The sequence below is a fragment of the Corvus cornix genome, chromosome 2 (genome assembly GCF_000738735.6).
Source record: "Corvus cornix cornix isolate S_Up_H32 chromosome 2, ASM73873v5, whole genome shotgun sequence".
Taxonomy (NCBI): Eukaryota; Metazoa; Chordata; class Aves; order Passeriformes; family Corvidae; genus Corvus; species Corvus cornix.
This window is the reverse complement of record NC_046333.1, coordinates 144,550,884-144,568,501: the sequence shown is the minus strand read 5'-3', so window position 1 is coordinate 144,568,501 and position 17,618 is coordinate 144,550,884. Positions and strand designations below refer to the sequence as shown.

The 17,618-nt window shown below is 46.6% G+C and overlaps 1 long non-coding RNA gene across 1 annotated transcript in view; it reads right to left on the bottom strand.

Moving 5' to 3' along the window:
- The window catches only part of LOC120409753, a 75,197-nt gene that overhangs the window by 10,376 nt on the left and 47,203 nt on the right, over window positions 1-17,618 (bottom strand). The window contains exon 3 of the long non-coding RNA XR_005601539.1: window positions 7,383-7,755. This is a non-coding gene — a long non-coding RNA (uncharacterized LOC120409753). The remainder of the gene's footprint in view (window positions 1-7,382; window positions 7,756-17,618) is intronic.

Sequence of the window (17,618 nt, the reverse complement as noted above, 5' to 3'; positions counted from 1 at the left end):
CAGTGCCAGCACAGCTTTTCACAGACTTCTATTCTGCATCAACAGGTGATTTTTCATCTCCAGGTTCAAGCCAGACTAGTAGAGAAGTGACAACTCCTTTGTTTAGTTCTTAAGTCACCAGAATACTCACAGCTCAATTATAGCCAAAAACTACTACCTAACAAAAAGAGATGCTGACTTTTCATATATAGAATAGTGGCAAAGAGCGGAGAAGAGGGGAAAAAACAGAAGAGAAAAAAAGAAAGGGGAGAAGGAATGAAAAAAAAAGACCAGAAAAGGGAAAAGGGGGGGGGGGGGGGGGGTGCGGGGAAAGCGGGAAGGGAAGGAGACATGGAAAAAGGGATGGAAAGAACAAAATGACTGCATGGGGTGACTCTGGTAGGGTTCAAGCATTAATCCAGCACTTTTTCACCTGGCATACTGCCCATGGAGAACAGGCATTGCATTAGGTACCAGGTCTCCTGCACACTGCTGGCCCCAGGCTTTAATCTTCCTCCTGCACAGACGGCCCCATGATCACGTTTCGAGCCTTATAAATTATTTACATCAGATATGAGGAAACAGAGACATTAGAGATGGAAAAGATGCACCAGCCCATCCCCTGGGGAAGAGAGCTGGATCCTTCCCTGTATCACATGAGCAAAGCAGTGATGCTCTGTCTCTCCTTGGGAAGGTGTTTTGCTGCTCCATGCCCTCATCAGGCTGAATTTCTTCATGAAGTCGTTGCATAAATTGCATTTATTTTGACCTCTAATCCCTTCCTTCTGGCATTACCACCTGCCTGCATCCTCTGCAGCCCTCTGAGTTGCACAGCATCACTAAGACACTTCCTTCTTGAAAGTTTTCCAAAGACATGAAACATTCTGCAAAGCCCAGTTAAAGATACCTCAAAGAATAACCTAGTAATCGAGTACTTAAAAAAAAGAAAATAAAAATCAGACTAACTTTGAAAGTGAAGGACTTTCAGCTAGAACTTTGCTCTTCCTGCCTTTGTGGGAGGGCAGTTGCTAGCTAGGGATGTGGTCAGCAGGAAAATATTTCCTGAACTATGGACCAACTGCTTTGTAAAGTTACTCCTGCAGCACCAAAGTAAATAAAGGACTCCAGAGCAGCTTCATCCTTCCTCCCACGATGCTCAGCCAGTTGGAGTTTGTGGGCTGGGGCAGCACCCATCCTCCTGAATGCTTGGCAAAGTCCAAAACACAAAGCACAAAAGAAAACACAAAATAATTCAGTCTCCATCCCCAGCACCACATTTTAAGAGCTAACTCCCTCCTGACAACTGAGATAGAGTACATAAAGGAGCATGTCATGCTTTGAACTCAACAGTAATTCACCTCCTTGCCAGGATCTACACATTCTTTCTGTTGGCTCCAAGAGTTGCCAACACTTCCTTCACTTACAGAGCTTCATGCAGATGAAAGACTCCTGCTGGGAGTCGTCAAGATTTACTGCAGTTTTGGTTCACATCAGGAAAGCACTTACACGTGCTCTTAAATACTGCCGAAGTCAAGGGCACCCGGCTGCACGCTCCCATACTCCAAAGCAATCAAGAGGAACCCCCTTTTCTCACTGGAATAAAAAGGCATGGAGAATCTTAATTAAAGCTAGATGGAAATTACCTAAATGAGCTGCTTGTTACAGTAACAAATCAGATGGGAAGATAATCAAGTACAAGACATGAGGACAGAAACTGAATGGGGAAAAGCTGGCACTGAGGTTTTGCTTGAGCAAGCAAAGGGTGCAGGATACAGGGCTTGCCCACAGCACCTCTGAAAACAGGCTCTGTCTTTTCAAGACACCAAAGCCAGAAAGGAGAGGTTTCCAGGTACTTTTATTGAAGATTCCCCTTCTAAAAGACGTTTTCTGGTTTGCTCAAAGTGGTAGGGACCAAGCCAGTCTGCTTTTCCCCCATGCATAACTGCTGTCTTGTCCTGCTCTGCTTGCACAAGCCTGTGCCGGTACTGGGAAGCCCTGAGTACAGAGCAGAAGTTTTGGAGGCTCTTCTACACTCCACAACTCATACCTGACCGGCAGCATCTATGGTGAACAGATTTACAGATATGAGTATTTGGGAATATTTGGTAGTTCAACCCCCATTCCTGTACTCCCAGAGCTACCCATGGGATATCTGCCAGTCACCATCAACTGCAGCTCCAACAAGGGGGCTGTGGCTGCTCCAGAGGCCTCTGCCACTACATCACCCATGGCTGCACCTGAGCAGGACCAAAACTGGGCACTGACAACGTTCCAGCCATGTGTGAGAGCCACTTCAACCTTCCTATTATGAGTGTGTCAGCCTAACCCAGATAATGGTTTCTAGCAAGAGCACTGCGGGTTCCAGATTGACTGTGCCTTAGTAGCTTCTAGAAAAAGAATTGCCTCAGCTGACAAATAAAATGAGAGGGTTTGCTTTTTTTTTTCCAACTGCAAACTCAGTCTGGGAACTGAAAGCAAAGATGTGAGCTCTCCTCATCACCTCAAGCATTGCCACCCAGGACATAATCTTGACAAGCTTGCAGTCTGCATGGAACTGGGTATGCTGGGTGTGTGGGGTACATGCCACGATGCCACAGGTGCATGGGCTGCATGTCGAGGGTGTGCAGGACACTTAATGAGAGTGTGTAGGGTGCATGCTGTACACATACAGGGTGCACACCACGGGCATCTGGGGTGCACTCTGTGGGTATGCGAGGTGCACGCTGTGGGTACGCTGCCCCAGCCCAGCTCACGAGGTTATCTCCAGCAATTCAGAAGTCACAGCCAGACACAACGCCTGAGAAAATGGACAGAGCATGCAGTTGGCAGTTGGAGGGAAACCCCTCTCCTCTTTCTTTTAGCAAATCAAACATGATCCTGCAATTGCATTAAAAGCAGGCACCCAGAGGGACAGGCCAGGCTGACAACTGGGAGCTACCAGCTGGTCACCTCAGATGGTCACTAACCCTCAACACAGCACTTCCCCATAATCTCCCCAATCCCCTGCTGAGGCAACTACCCATTCCCACAGGACAGGAGAGCACTGCATCCAAGGCAAACAGGTGATAAACAGCCACCTCAGCAGGAGCCCAGTAATGGGGCAAAGCATGACTGTGGTGCGATGGCATGTGGACACTGCTGGGGATCGAAGCTGGTCATCCAATGCCCTGAAGACCTCCATCCCAGCATGACCTCAGGGCACTGGTTGCTCAAGTGCTGGTGCAAGGCCAGAGGCCTGATGGGCAGGCCTGAGGTTGCTCCATTGAGGTCACCGATGAGGTCAGGGTGACTCAGCATGATTCAGGGGGAAAATGATGAACAGAAAATGTCTGAAGGAAGGAGGACCCAGCCCACATGTGACAGCACCTGCAGGTGCCTGGGACCCCTGTGCTGCAAGCTGTGATGGGTGCTGGGCTGCACCATCAGAATGGAAGGAAGGACATAGAAAAACCTGAAAATCAGGTTGTGGATGGTGTTTCAAGAGAAGGAAGATGGCTGCACATCCCCAGAGGTGCCATCGACAAGAAGTGTGGCACTGTCCTACTCTCTGACCCCTGCCAGCCTAACTTGGAGATGGGGCACCCTGGGGATGCTGCACCCATCAGCCCCAGCGTTTCTTGCAGGCTGATGAAGATGACGGCTGCTGCAGATGGCAGAGGAGCCTCCCCAAGGAGTCACCCAGAGCACAGCCCTGGCCCACTGCCACGCCACAGAGGGCTGTTATCTCTGGGCATCTCATGGGGCACTGCAGAAAGCAGAGCTGGTGGTTTGGCTCTGAAATAAAGTGGTCTTCTCTGGGCAGCATCACTCAAAGATGTGTCCCATGCTTTCAAGAGCAAGCCAGGGTTGAGCCAGGAAGGGTGCACATAGTGGGACCTTCAGCCACAATGTCCTCACCATACTGGGCACAGTTACCACTCTTATACCGACCTACAGAATGGCTTCTGCTGGGCACCTGGGATTTGAGCTCTTGCTGTGCATTAAATGGCTGCCACAGGCCAACTTGAAGATACTTGTAATTAAAGGGGAAGTGAAGCACCTTGCCACGGTCACAGATAAACTGAAAAACTCATTTGAGACCGCTTAGCAGAAGAAATCGATGGTGCACATTACGTCTCTCTCCATCAGTGTTTTACCAGATTTCTTTTGATCTGAGAAGATGACCCTGCCCTTAGTACAACAGTACAAGAGTATTGTCCTGCAGAACACACCCTCCTGTGAGGAAAAAACATTTTAATTCAGAGATGCCTTTTCCATTTGACCGTGCTTGGGTGGCTAGTCTTGCTTCCTGCCCAGGAGGGCTCCTAGGAACAAACTTGCCTTTGTGGACAGGGCTCAATTAGGGGAAAGGACAGTTCACCAAGTCACTGGAGAGTCCCTCCACTCTCCATCAAGAGCTTTGCTCAGATTCATTGCAGAAGCTGAACATCCCAGTCAGTTCTGCACTAAGAGGCAAAGAGAAAGCAAAAAGAAGGTGCTGGGTGGGAAGAAGATGCAAGGAGAAGCTTCTCTGTCTCTCTCCTACCTGATAAATACCCCAGAAAACCCCTTGACTCATTAGCAGCTACCAGGTAACCTTCAAAGACAGAAATGGAAGGAGAGGAAGGAAAACAACCTGTCCTTAAAAGAGGTGGGAGGATGGACAGATGCAAGCTCTAAGTCTGGAGAAAAGCTACTGCTGTCAGTAGGAGGGGATGGCTTTTCACACCACGGAAATGGAAGCAAAGCCTTTGGGCACTGGGAGAAGAGGGTCCCTGGATGTGAAGCCCAAAGTTAGCAGCTGTGCCTACAAGGACTTCCAAGTGAAGATACATTTGCACAGCTCTAAGACGCCCTGCTTTAGTCACAGTCTCACTTCCCCTCCTCAATCCCACGTCCTAGCAGGCACACAGACAATCCTCAGAGCTTCGATCTGCAACAAAACCTTGACACAAGCGCCTCTGACCTACAGACACAAATCCATTTATTGCTGGGCTGGGAGGCTGGACAAAGAGGAGCAGTGTCTCAGAGCTGGGTGCCAGGGCTGCTCTCTGATTCAGCAAAGCCCTTGATAAGAAATGTCATCCTCCATTCAGTAATTTTAGCCCATGAGATAAGAATCTCTATCAGCCTCAAACATATGGCTGGCTGCAGAGCATGCAGCAAAATGAAACAGGTAATTTATTTGCTTGTGCTAAGAGCACTCCCAGACCCAGAAAAGCTGATGCAATGAAATAGTAAGTGCCAAATTACACTCTATTCTTCTTTGGAGACCTGGAAGAGGCTCCTGTGAGATACAAGGGGTTGCATCTCTCTCCTTTAAGCATCAAGGCACCAAGGAGACAGCAGTCCTACATGACTAATTGAAGACTGAGCTGCACAGGATTTTTTAAGGTCTGTTCTTCTCATTAAAACCTACTTGTTACACAGGAATTCACACCCACAGGTATGACTGGGGCTCTGTATGAAGTGCCAGGAGATGCTTTCCAGTGGAAAAAGTGGAGGGGTTAAATGACAGAACTACACAGGACTGAGGGTGAACTCCAATCTTCTGGTCACTAGAGGAGGACCATCATCCCACCAGGTGCTGTGATGTTCCCTGGCTGAGTCCAACCTAGCACCTCTGATTTAGGTGACCTTGGCTAATTCATAAAAACATGATACTGGGCCAGACACTGCATGGTTTGGGTTGCTCAGAGTAATGAACTCTGTAACCTGAGCATGACAGGAGCATCTGATCCATGGGGACAAATGGACATAAAGGACACTCCCAAGAAACACTCAGCAGATTTAACCACAAGGATCTGCTGAGGAAGCCTGATCCCTAGAGCATGTTTCTTATACTCTTTCCTCTCTTAGCTATAATCAAGGAAGGTATCAAGCTAGATGGTCTCGCTCTTCACAGCCAATTCTACACCTTTTCATCTTCAACAGTGCAGCTGCTGTTCAACGTGTACCACACATTTTCTCACCACTACCTTTAAATGGGGGAATTTCACTCTCAAACGAAAGATTAACACCTAAACATCCACCCTGAAACAGAAACTTAGGCTCAACGTACAAATACTTGAATTTGGTTCTTCCAAGGAACTGAGCTAGACCCAGACTTTGATTCTCTGATTCAAATCTGCTTTAGAAATGTAGCAACTACTCACTTAGCCACAGATAGTGTCTTCACTACTGTGAAATCATTGCTGCTTCCTAGACAGTGGTGTCTTCCCATCCCCGTATCTACCCACGTCACTGGCATTCTCACTGGAGAAATCAGCAGTTAATCCAAAAACTGAATAGTCACAGAGGTTAAAAACTTCTAATACAAAGTGATGGTCCTTCCAGCTCAGTGCTGAGACACAAGGCTGAGGGACAGCCAGGAAATCTCTGATCTAAAGAAAAGGAGGGGATTTTCATCTCAGTGGAGTTCAATTCAGCATTTTTCATCATTTCCAAATTTATTAGGGAATACTGTAATGACAATATAGGTCACCATGCACACACTGGCATGGCCTTCATGGCAACATCACACATACCAGCCTCAGAGGAAGAGTCTGATGAACTCTTTCCACCCTCACCACCACACAGCCATCAGATGAACCACAGCGTGCACAAAGTGCAGCAGAGGAAAGCCACATGTCCCTCATGCCCCTGGAGTTGTATTGCTGGAACAGACCAAGCCTGACACCCCTCTGTCATCATGGCCAGCCTTCTCTTCCAAGGAATGCTTCCAGCACTCCAGAGCCCAGGGTCCAACATGGGAGGAGCCATGAACGTTTATGAGGAAAAACATCCACAGCAGGAACAAAGCTAAAAGCTAAATGAAGCTTCAACTTTCTTTTCCACAACAAATGTTTTTCAGTTCCCCGAAGGCAGTAAATTGAAAACAGGTAATTTTGCTCTATTTCCTGTCTTTCTCCTCTTGTGGTTTTGTCCAAAGCAATGTGATAAGCCCATACATTTCAGCTCTCTCTGTATCTCATCCATTTGGAAAATACATCACTGTCATGCTCTGGAGCTGCAAAGAGTGCAGTGCAAACAGTGTGAGGGACTTAATATCCTCACTGCCAACAACAGAGCAGCAAGTTCCTCAGGCATAAAGTAAAGGCACAAGGGTCCTCCAGAAACAGCACATTTCGTGTGTGTGTGTGTGTGTGTGTGTGTGTGTCTGCAGAGATGCTTGAAAAATTAAGTCTTAGATATGGGGACAACTAAGGCAGTCGAGATTTGCTGATGATTTTTATATGAAGCCTACTCAAGGCATGGGTGATGCAGGACACAGGAAGTGTCCAGGAGAACAGGAGAGAGACTGGGGGTCAGCAGGAGAAAGTACTCAATGCATGGACTCATTACTCATCCCACTTCTTGTCCGATGGATACTTGAGTGAGGTACAAAGGAAAGAAAATGTTTTGGGTTTATTTTTTTTTCTTACCTTGTTACAAAGCTTCAGTCCCACCCTGGAGGTCAGCAAGCTGGCTTGTAGCATCACCTCTTCTCCTTCCTGTATCTTCCCCTGGGCACACTCTTCCCAGGCAAAATCTGTCTCTAAACAAAGATCTATATGCCAGGCTTTTCTCCTTTTGAGCATTCCTCCCAAGAGCAACACAGCATTGATTTTCATTACTTGTGCAAAGCAGCCAACTCTGCTCTTTCTCCTTTTGTGACACTGGAGATATAAATTTAAGCTCCTCTGTCCCCAAAGTCTAGGGGGAGGGTTGCCTGGCAAGTTCAGAAAGTCTTCTGAAATACTGTAATCCAAGCCAAATCGCAGCTCATCAAGCTTCATCATCCAAACAGTGGATAACCTATGATGAAAACACAGTTTTATTATCTGGATCAGTACAGATTGACAAACCTTCAGGTTTTATACATCATTGCTATTAGTATCAAGAGAGTGATGTCTGGTTCACCCTTCAAAGGACACCCCGACCTTGCAGTACTGACAAAAGAACATCTTGTTGTTGCCTCAAGACTCAGACAACAGAAGGTACTACTCAAACAGAGATGAACAAGAGATGTCAAAGAAAGCTAAAAAATCCAGTTCTATAATCCTTATGGGATTTAAAGATCTTGCTTTTCTTTTCTATCATCCTGAGTAAGTGGGAAGGAATATAAAAATCTTGAAATTTTGAAGGTTGCTAAATTGCAACTCATTTTGAGTTGAAGCACTTTGTTTCAACAGCTGGAAAATTTCCCTTTGGAGTCATAAACTTTTACATTTTGTATTATAACTTCCATTAGAAACAAAGACTCCTTTCAAATACAAACCAAAATGCAGACGGAGTCAGAAAGTTTAGATGTACTGTCAGTAGCCAACCCTCTCCTCTCCAAATTTTTACTATACTTTTCCCAAAAAGGAGGACTTACTGAAGCTGACTGTCTCCTGAGGGTGCATTCAACTGCAACACGGCACCGGATTAGTGACAAAGTCACAGCTCAAATGCTGACAAAGGAAACATTGAGCTATTTTAATCAAATTAAGTGGATTTTAATACACAATACAATATAGTTAGCTTAAATGTAAATTCTACCCTAAGACAATTTCAGTGTTCAACTACAGACTCTCACAGACTAGCAAAATGACTACACTGTGTGCTGATTAACACTAATGTAGACATTGCTCTGCTGCATGTAACATACTACTCCAGAAAGCATATCTAGATTAAATTCTAAGTTTTATTAAAAATAGCAATTTTTTTGTGTGTGTGTACAGAGAGAAACAGAAACACAGCATTTAGGTACTTTATCTAAAGACTTTCATGATGTCCAGGAGCTCCTCCAGTGGACACTGGCCAGACACAAGGAGCCCAACGTAATGGTCCTGAGAAAGAAAGAAGCTGCCTTTATCTGTGTTCAGTGGACATTTGAAAGAGATGGAGAAGCAACACAATGGAGATGTCTACAAGGTTTCTTTGGGTGGGAAGAGCTGCAGAAGAAGAGGCCAGCAGCCCTATCCCATTAGGAACAACCTGCAAACTAACTCCAACGCAGCAACTGAAAAGGATTGCCAGGGCAGATGACATAGAAACTAACTCAGGTTTAGGAGGCAGCTGGAAATAACTTGTAATTTAGCCTCATAAAAGAAGAGCTCTCTTATATCAATGGATGTTTGGTCCTACCCAAATTTAATGCTCCTCGTTACAGAAACCCACAGTGAAGTGGGGCCCCTGCCCATGGCAGGGGGGTTGAAATAGATGATCTCTACAGTCCCTTCCAACCCAGGCCTTTCTATCATATGATTCTATGAGAAGCAGGAGGGCTGGTCTATGCTGCTAAAGAAACCCCTTCCTTGGGTGCAGGATGTGGCACAGGAGATAAAAAGCCACTGATGCTCAAACACACCTTCGCTAAGGAAGCCAAGCAGCATGGTTCACTGCCAGAAGAAACAAGATAATAGCTGGTGTGGTGGAGGCAAATGGCTTTGGCACTCCCTGGGAGCATGAGAAGTACAGCTAAGAAGATGGGAACTGGAAACAGGCCCCAAGCCATGAGGGTGGCAGTGATATTCACAGGTCCAGAAAAGGGTCTCTCTGACCATCTCTTGCTGCTTTCTGTGTTCATGAGGCAAACATTTAAAACAGTGTCTCTCCTGCTTCAACACCTGCAGTGCTGTTTCAGGGCCTTTACTCTCTGAAGGACCACACACACAAACCAAGGCGCTGCAGGCTCCTCTAGGGCTGTACAATGTCCACCTCCATCCTGTGAATCACCCGGCTGGGCTGCTTTGTGCCACGTAACCAAGAGCACCTGATGGCCCATCCTTGGCCAGTTCATGGTGCCGAGTCACGCATTAGAGAGGAAGGGACAGGAGTAGGATGAGATCTATGCCTTTGGGCCATTCATCTCACAGGCACCTACCACACCAACATCTCCTCACAGAAGGGCTTTGCCACACCCCAACCACACGCTTCCACCTTCTTCCCGCATTTTAACCTGCACAACCTCCAACATCACCTCACCGCCCCTGGATGGAGGTGACACACTAGCCCTCATACGGGGTTATGAGATTCTGTTCTTCTTCAAAGACCTTGTGGCTGCTATCACCTTTCAAGACCAGGCATCCACATCAGTACTTTGCAGTGAGCACCACAAACTGGTCTGCTCTGAAGACACGCTCTCTGTGACACTGAAAATCAGCCACCAGCAGAAGTCATTGAGGAAGAGGGAGGAAGAGCAGTGTGGTGTAAGGAGCTGCCGTGCACACCAGATCTGAGTCCATATCAGACGGACTGTGACCCAGGGCTTGCAGTGAGCAGCCTAAAAAGACACTGCTAACCCACGACAGCCCTACCCAAGGGAATATTGCCAGCAGCCTGAGGATAACGCTCCATAATTCCCACTACAATGGCTCAGGGCACTGGGAATTATGGAGCGTTATCCTCAGGCTGCTGGCAATATTCCCTTGGGTAGGCACAACGCTGACACAGTGACACAGCTCCCAGTAGCATCCTGGCTGCCCAAAGCCCTGGCATGAGGCAGCTGAGCTGTCCCAAAGCTGACCCTCCCTGGAGGAACACCACATGCTGACAATCCTGGCACAGGGATTAGCAAGGCAGTGTTGAGTGCTAAACAGATACAACCCGGGCGAGAAACAGCTTCCCACTAATGAGGGGACAGGCAGGAGTATCTTTTCACACATCAGTCGCTGCACAAGGAGAGCTTGCCCTGCTCTCAGCTGAAGTCAGTGCTCAGACAGACAAATGTCTTGCCTTCATGGCTGAATTGCAACAGCACAGGTACACAGTGACCTGTAACCAGGCAAACCTGGGGAATAGTACTTACAATTACATGCAAGACTACTTCCAAACAGCCTACCCAAATGGTAAAAGCAAGAATAATTTGGGTTACAGTCTGGACTGCCTTCCTTTCCCACGCTTCCTTGGCAGCTGGTTGTCCCTGCTTCTGCTGCTAAACTTCCCCCTCCTCCATTTCTGCATTACTCATAAATTAGCATCACACACAGCAGCAGGCAGTAAAACACACCAGCAGCACTGCTGAAGGCATTGACTTCAACAGTGGCTTAAGCAGATGTGCTAAGAAAACATCTGGATGTTATTATCAAAAAGCTTTCTAGGTTCCCCATCAGATCAACACCTCTGTTTCCTCTGAATCATTATACATGAGAAACAACATAGAACCAATAATAAAAACACCTCGATTGGAAATACAGCCAGCTCTCTGCATCTAATATCGAGAAATTCACCAACACTGACCCAAACCCCCAATGGGGGCAGCCAGTCCATGACCCCCAGGCAAGAAGCTTGGTGCTACACTCCATAGCCAGCAATGACAGGTTTGGCTGGCACAGGGCTTGCAGGTTAACCATCTCCATAGTTAATCGCCATGGGAGAAAACAATCCACCAAGAGCTGAAGAGGTCAAAAAAGCCTGCAGGACTCTGGAGCCAGAGCCATGCATCTGTCCTGTCCCACCATGCACTGGAGATACATCTCAGTGTTACTTCCCTCTTGTGAACTACTTTCTTTCCCCCAGCTCTGTAAAACACGTTCCTAGCAGTTCTCAGCTTTGTAAAGATTTTTGACGTGTGGCTGGTACAGTGAGAAAGGCTGGACTAAAATTCCTTTCAGAATGTAAATCAAGAAAAAAAAAAACATCAAAAAGATTAAAGAGATGCTTGGCATATTAAAGAAATGGGTGCATGGAAACTTTTTAAACATACAAGACCTAAAGGACTGGCTGAGGTAAGAGGCATAATAAGCCCAACGTGAGCTCGCAAGGCAGGTCCATGGTGCTTGGCTCCACAGACGAGGGATGTCACGTACCAGCAGAAAGGCTGTGTTATCTTCGGGCCTTGGGCTGGCACAGCTGATGGGAGTGTGAGGTTTAATACTTGTACCCACACTTCAAGAATACTGCTGGAAAAACTGGAGAGAGTTCAGAGGACAACCACAAGAACAAACCCAGGCTTGTAGCAAGGAGCTCAAGGAAGTCAATCAAAGAGAAAGTTAAAAGGCACCTCACAGCCTGTAGGTACCTGTCAGAAGAGTGCTCTCAGCCTGCCAGACAAAGGCATAATGAGACCAAAGGTTGAAAGTTGAAGCTCAACAGAAAACAAACCAGAAACTATACCATTTTTCAACACTGCAAGTAATTTACAGAGAGAAAAGTAATCCAACTGGCATGGCCAAGGATCCAGCACTGGCAATTTTTTCAGTAAGACGGGATGCTTCCACCTTGCTTGTCTTGCTCCCCCAAAAATGTATGCTTGGTTCCATTCACAACTGCTGACTGTGGAGTGGAAATTAATTCAAGGAACCTCTGTTATACAGCAGGTCAGATTAAACAAGCACCATGACCTTAAAGCCTAGAAATCAATGAGGTACAAAGAACAAGAGGCACAATTATTGTTGGTACGAAGAACAAGATGCCCCATTATCAGTGGTCAGGCTTGTCCAGCCCCAGACATCCCTGCCCCATCCAAAGGTCCTCTGCATCCCATCACTATCCAGATGTGGATTTTGAAGAGCAGCAGAAGTGCCAGATCCATACCACAAGCAGTAAAACTAAATGCTGTTATACCAAGAAACCCATTCTGCTGGTTTTTTAAAAAACCAGGAAAATTCATATCCAGACAAAAGAGAGTAAAAAAATTATACTCACAGAGCAGAAACAAAACATAAGATAAGACATAAGCAGTTTACAGTGAGAACAATCACTCACTGGAATAACCTCCCCAGGTGGAGTTTCCATCACTGGAGGTTTTCAAGATACAACTGGACAAGGTTGCTACAATCACCTTGGCTCCCTTCCCACAAAAGATTGGACTGGACGATCCCTTCCAGTCTGGGCCAGTCTGTGGCTCTATGAAAGGCACACAAAACTTTCCTGACTACAAGCACTTGAGCCAAAGGAATGAAGCTCCCGGTTCTGACACTCTGAAACCGCCCATTGATGTTTAACATAATTATGCTTTCAGGTTCTCTTTGTGCTTCTTGATTCCAGGATCTTCACATCTGCTGGGTTCCTCTAAGCCTCAAAAGCATATCCCAGGATATAGTCCCTGACTGCATTCTCTCTCTAAGAGCTGGAAAGCCCTCCCTGCAAACAGAAAGCAAATTTCATCTCCTGGATGGTTTGTTTAAAGTTTTCAGCATCATGGTACTGGTTCATGGTACTGCATTTGCAATCCCTTCCCTCACTCCTGCCTCTTCTTCCTTTAGGGCTTAAAATGTGGGGGGGGGCTCACTGTGACAGCCATAGGATTAAAAGGATAACCAGCCTGTGGCACAAAAATCAAGGAGCTGCTCCCTAGAAAACCTGGAGGCTCCAGTCAAAATCCAGCCTCCACCAGCCCTAAACCTGCACTTGGTAGCTGGAAAACACAGGGGGAACCAGGGATGGGGATGAACTTCTGGGGCTTCAAAGCATGGCAATCACTGCCTAAGACTTTAAGGACCATTGGGTCACCCAGTCTGAATCTTGCATAAGGGAGGTCACAAGTTTCACTCTTACCTTTGATTTGAGCAGTACTGCTAGGTGTTTGCCCAAGCCCCACCTTCCAGGTAGGCATGCAGGCTCCATGCAAAGAACTCAAGATATGGAGATGGTAAGTCACCTTTTTGATGGCTGGCTCAAATACTTTAAAAGCCTTTGGTATTTAAAAAAGGCACTTTAACTCTGATTTATCTGCGCTGCATTTTCGGCCAGGGGTGCCTGTGATACAGCTGCTGGCTGTGGGAGGTGCTCTGACTGATTTCCTCAGCTGCTCACAAAATCCATCTTCCAGGAGAAACCCTGGGGCCTCTCTGCTCTCTTCCCCTGCAGACAGCCTGTCTTCTGCCTCCACCCTTTTTTCTGTATTTATAATCGCCAAAGGAGAAGAGGAGCTTTCAAAGGATTTAGCACAAGTGCCTGGAAGGGAATTGCTTCTGCGGGTGGCTGGTAAGCAGGAGAGGGGAGGAAAGGAAAGGCATAGCAAACACTTTCATCCCCATTGTTTCCATTCCAAGGCGAATCCACACATTTCTCCACACCCATCCCCCACCCCCATCTCCTGCTCTCTACCAGCTTTTCCATATACTCACACATTTAAGGCTGCCCTGCCCCAAATATCCTCCTCAGATGCCTCACAACCACAAACTCCTGTGACCCTGTGCCACTCTCCCATAGTCTCATTAACAATAATTATTATCCAAGTCACTAAACCTCCTCCTCAGTGCTCACCTCTCAAAGGACAATTCTAACCTGGCTGGCTAAGCAGCACTCACCACCAAGCAGGGAAACCTGGGCTAAAGAAGATGCTCACACCAAATACTTCCGATAGAAAGAGGGATCACATTCCACTGTCCAGAGCTGCAGCACAGAGAGCTCCTCCTGCCTACCCTAGCTGCCATCTGCAGCACCTTCATCCCACTTGCAAGGGCACAAGTTTCAAGAGCCTTATACTGAAGCTTCAGCACTTCCACAGACTCTTTAATATTCAAAATGTTTATTTTTAAATTGGGTTTGTTTATCTCTAAGCACAGATTCATTTCCAATTTATGTCAGCAAAATAAAATCCAAAATGCAAAACAAAGATGAAAGAAGAGTTCACCTGACTTGGAAGCCTAAAAATAGACCTGTGTATTGCAAATAGTGAACTGTCAGGTAAAGGCTGTGGATTGAAGGTTCAAATGAATAATGTGTTTGTTTTTCCTGCTTCAATACTTTCCTGCTGTTATCACTGTACAAATAAGTCAGCACACGCTAATTACTCTGATGGCAATTTCCTGGGAACTGGTACTTAAGTATCAGGCCAAATTTATTGCCAAGCATCACAGACTAGTCCTCCCCCTGCACTCCCAAACAAACAAACAAGCCCAGCTGCCAAATCCCCCTGTCCTTTCCTTCATCACTGCAGACCCACCACTGCCAGCATGGTTCCACTCCTGACTCCAACATCAGGTGTAGGATCTGGCCTGAGGAACATGTTTTCCCCAACAAGCCTGGTTAAAGCTAAGATGCTAGCGGAGAACATGGATCTGGCAGTGCCAGAACCTGGACTTACATCTTTCAAGGTGTTAAATATATGAATAAATTGTGGATCCCAAGCAGTATTTGCACAGTAAAAGGGGTTTAATCTTTGGAGCCAAGAGTACAAGCACCTTTCCTGCAAGGCACACGCATCAAGAGAGAAAGGATGGGAAGTGAAATGCCTGTGAAGTGTTTTTATAAGGCACCCAACAAACCAGTCTCAAGCCCCTTTTAGCCCAAAACTATCCCACAAGGCTCACAGTTTATATTCACGGGTGAAATACATCAAAGAAACGCCTGAACAATGACTGTGGTTTCTGCTGCATTTCCCCCCCCTCCCCACTTGGTATTTATACAGCCACGGATTTGCACTGTAATTCAGTGAAATGCATTAGAGCAAAGATGAAGGGAGGAGAGAGAAGAGGGGAAAAAAAACACTATTACCTGTGTTACATCCCAAATGGCATTGAATTTCTGTATAAACCTTTGCTGCAACCTCAACTTAGATGCAGGCTATTTGCTGAACAGGCAATATAAACCCAGCATCCTCCTCTGGGGGTTTTTTCAGCTTTCAGGGTCTTTTTATTGGAGGATGGTTGGCTTCCTTTGGATTTATTGTATTATGGTTTCTTTCTGCTTTCACAGAAGGCAAAGGGTTAAGCGACCTTTCAGATCCTCCCTGGATGCAACTCCATGCATAACAAGAAAGCTCCAGCCCAGTGAAAACAACTTGAAAGAAGGGCAGTGACCCAGCCACAGGCCTAAGTTTCAGGTCACAACACCCCTGCTCAAAACAATCCGTCTTCCTCTGGCCACAAGTTTGCAGCCAGTCACCTCCCATTAGTGTGATTCGTCTCCAGGATTTACAGGAAAACACCTTTTGGAGACCTGGCTGCTGTTAGCATCGTCTCTTGCCCCTGAGATGAGAGCTGTGAGCTAACAAGGGACACTGTAGGTACACACTGATGCAGCATCCCCTTGCATCCAGTGCTAAAAGTTAAAAAAATTAAGTGCTAAAAACACATGGACCATTAGGAAAAATAAATAAATAAATACACCAAACTGCAATTATGAGCTTTGGTTTCATTTACTCTCAACTTCTGTAAGGAAATGGGTGTTTACAGCCCCTGTCAACCTGGACACATGCACACCACATTGCACGGCAGAATCAAAGCTGTTTGGCTAGCACATGAGTATCATGCTGCTCGGTTAAGAGCCCTGGATCAAAAGAAAGAGAAGGTTTGGTGCTACTGCACACTGAGCCAGGGGAAATAGTGCATCTCAGGGATGCTACATGCTGGAAGAAAGCTGGGGAGAGGAAGGATGTGCCTGTTCTCCCCTTCTGCAAAAGGAGTTCCCTCAGGCCAGTTAGAAATAATCACCTGTTGGACCACAGAACTGGGGATCATAGAATCATAGAATAGTTTGGGTTGAAAGAGACCTTTAAAGGCCATCTAGTTCAAGGCCCCTGCAATGAGCAGGGATATCAATGGTTCCATCTCCACACTGCAGCAAGGATGTTGGCAAGCAACCCACTGCTGAGAATAGTCCGCAAAAGATTCAAAACCCAGCTCCACACAAGCCAAACAGAAACACAGCTCCTGGGAGGGGATCTTGGCTCATCTGGGGCAAGAAGGACAAAAAACCTAAGTGTGGCATCCAGCACCAAGCCTGGAACTCAGCCCAGCTCCCCCCAAACTTCACATCTGTCAGGGGTGGTCTTGCTCTGAACCAGTGCTGACAGAGAGTATCAGGATGAGATTCAAATATAGAAAAATATGAGAATGTGAAAAGAATTATCAAACACTCTTCCAATCTCTAACATTTTGTGCTGTTAACTTTAAAAGCAAGAGCACAAAGGAACAAGCTGTGTGTGCAGGGACCTGGGTGCTGAGACTTTCCCATTTATCATCATGAACCAAACTGCCCTGGGAAGTAGGGCAGGCACAAAGCCCGAGGAGGTTCCCAGTTCAGCTGCAGCTCCCAAGGTTTTGATGTGATTAGGCCTGTGACTCTCCCCCACAAGCTTTCTGGCACTGCGACCAACCCATGATATTGTTTCCATTACTTCCTCCCTCTCAGCCATGCCAGTGCATGCCAGTTTGCCATGCGAGACTGCGAACTGGATTGGGGAACCAAATCTACAGAACAACAACCCAGGGGAGAGAAAAAATGTCAGCTGGATGGGTTCCCTATTGCAAGTGTGTTCAGCAACATCCTTTGCTGAGATGGTTTTGGGTGTAGCAGTGCAGAAGGACTGCTGAGCTGCCAAAGGAATGAACCACCAAATGTGGCCTTGGGCTTTTAGTTTTTTAGTGACTAGCTGTATATATGTGTGCTATCAAAAAAACTGGACTGAGTTTGGTGAAGTGATCCCACTTCTCAGCTGACTGGCTTACTGTGCGATCCTGCAGCACCAGAGGAACCAGCTAGAAACATCAAGTGCAAACCCAAGGCAAGCTGTTTCTGACTAGGTGCTGAAGAGAGAAGCCCACGGCTGAAGCTGGGTACACACCAGGGACAATACAGGTATGAGCTGAAACAGTCAAAGGACATGACAACTTCACGAGGCTCCCTGACCAACAAGCTATGCAGGAGTAACAAGATGCTGATGCCTTCAAATGCAGTTATCTCCTACTGCCGTGAATATACTCATGTGGGATGGACACGTGTATTTATTTCAGTATTTGCTGGAA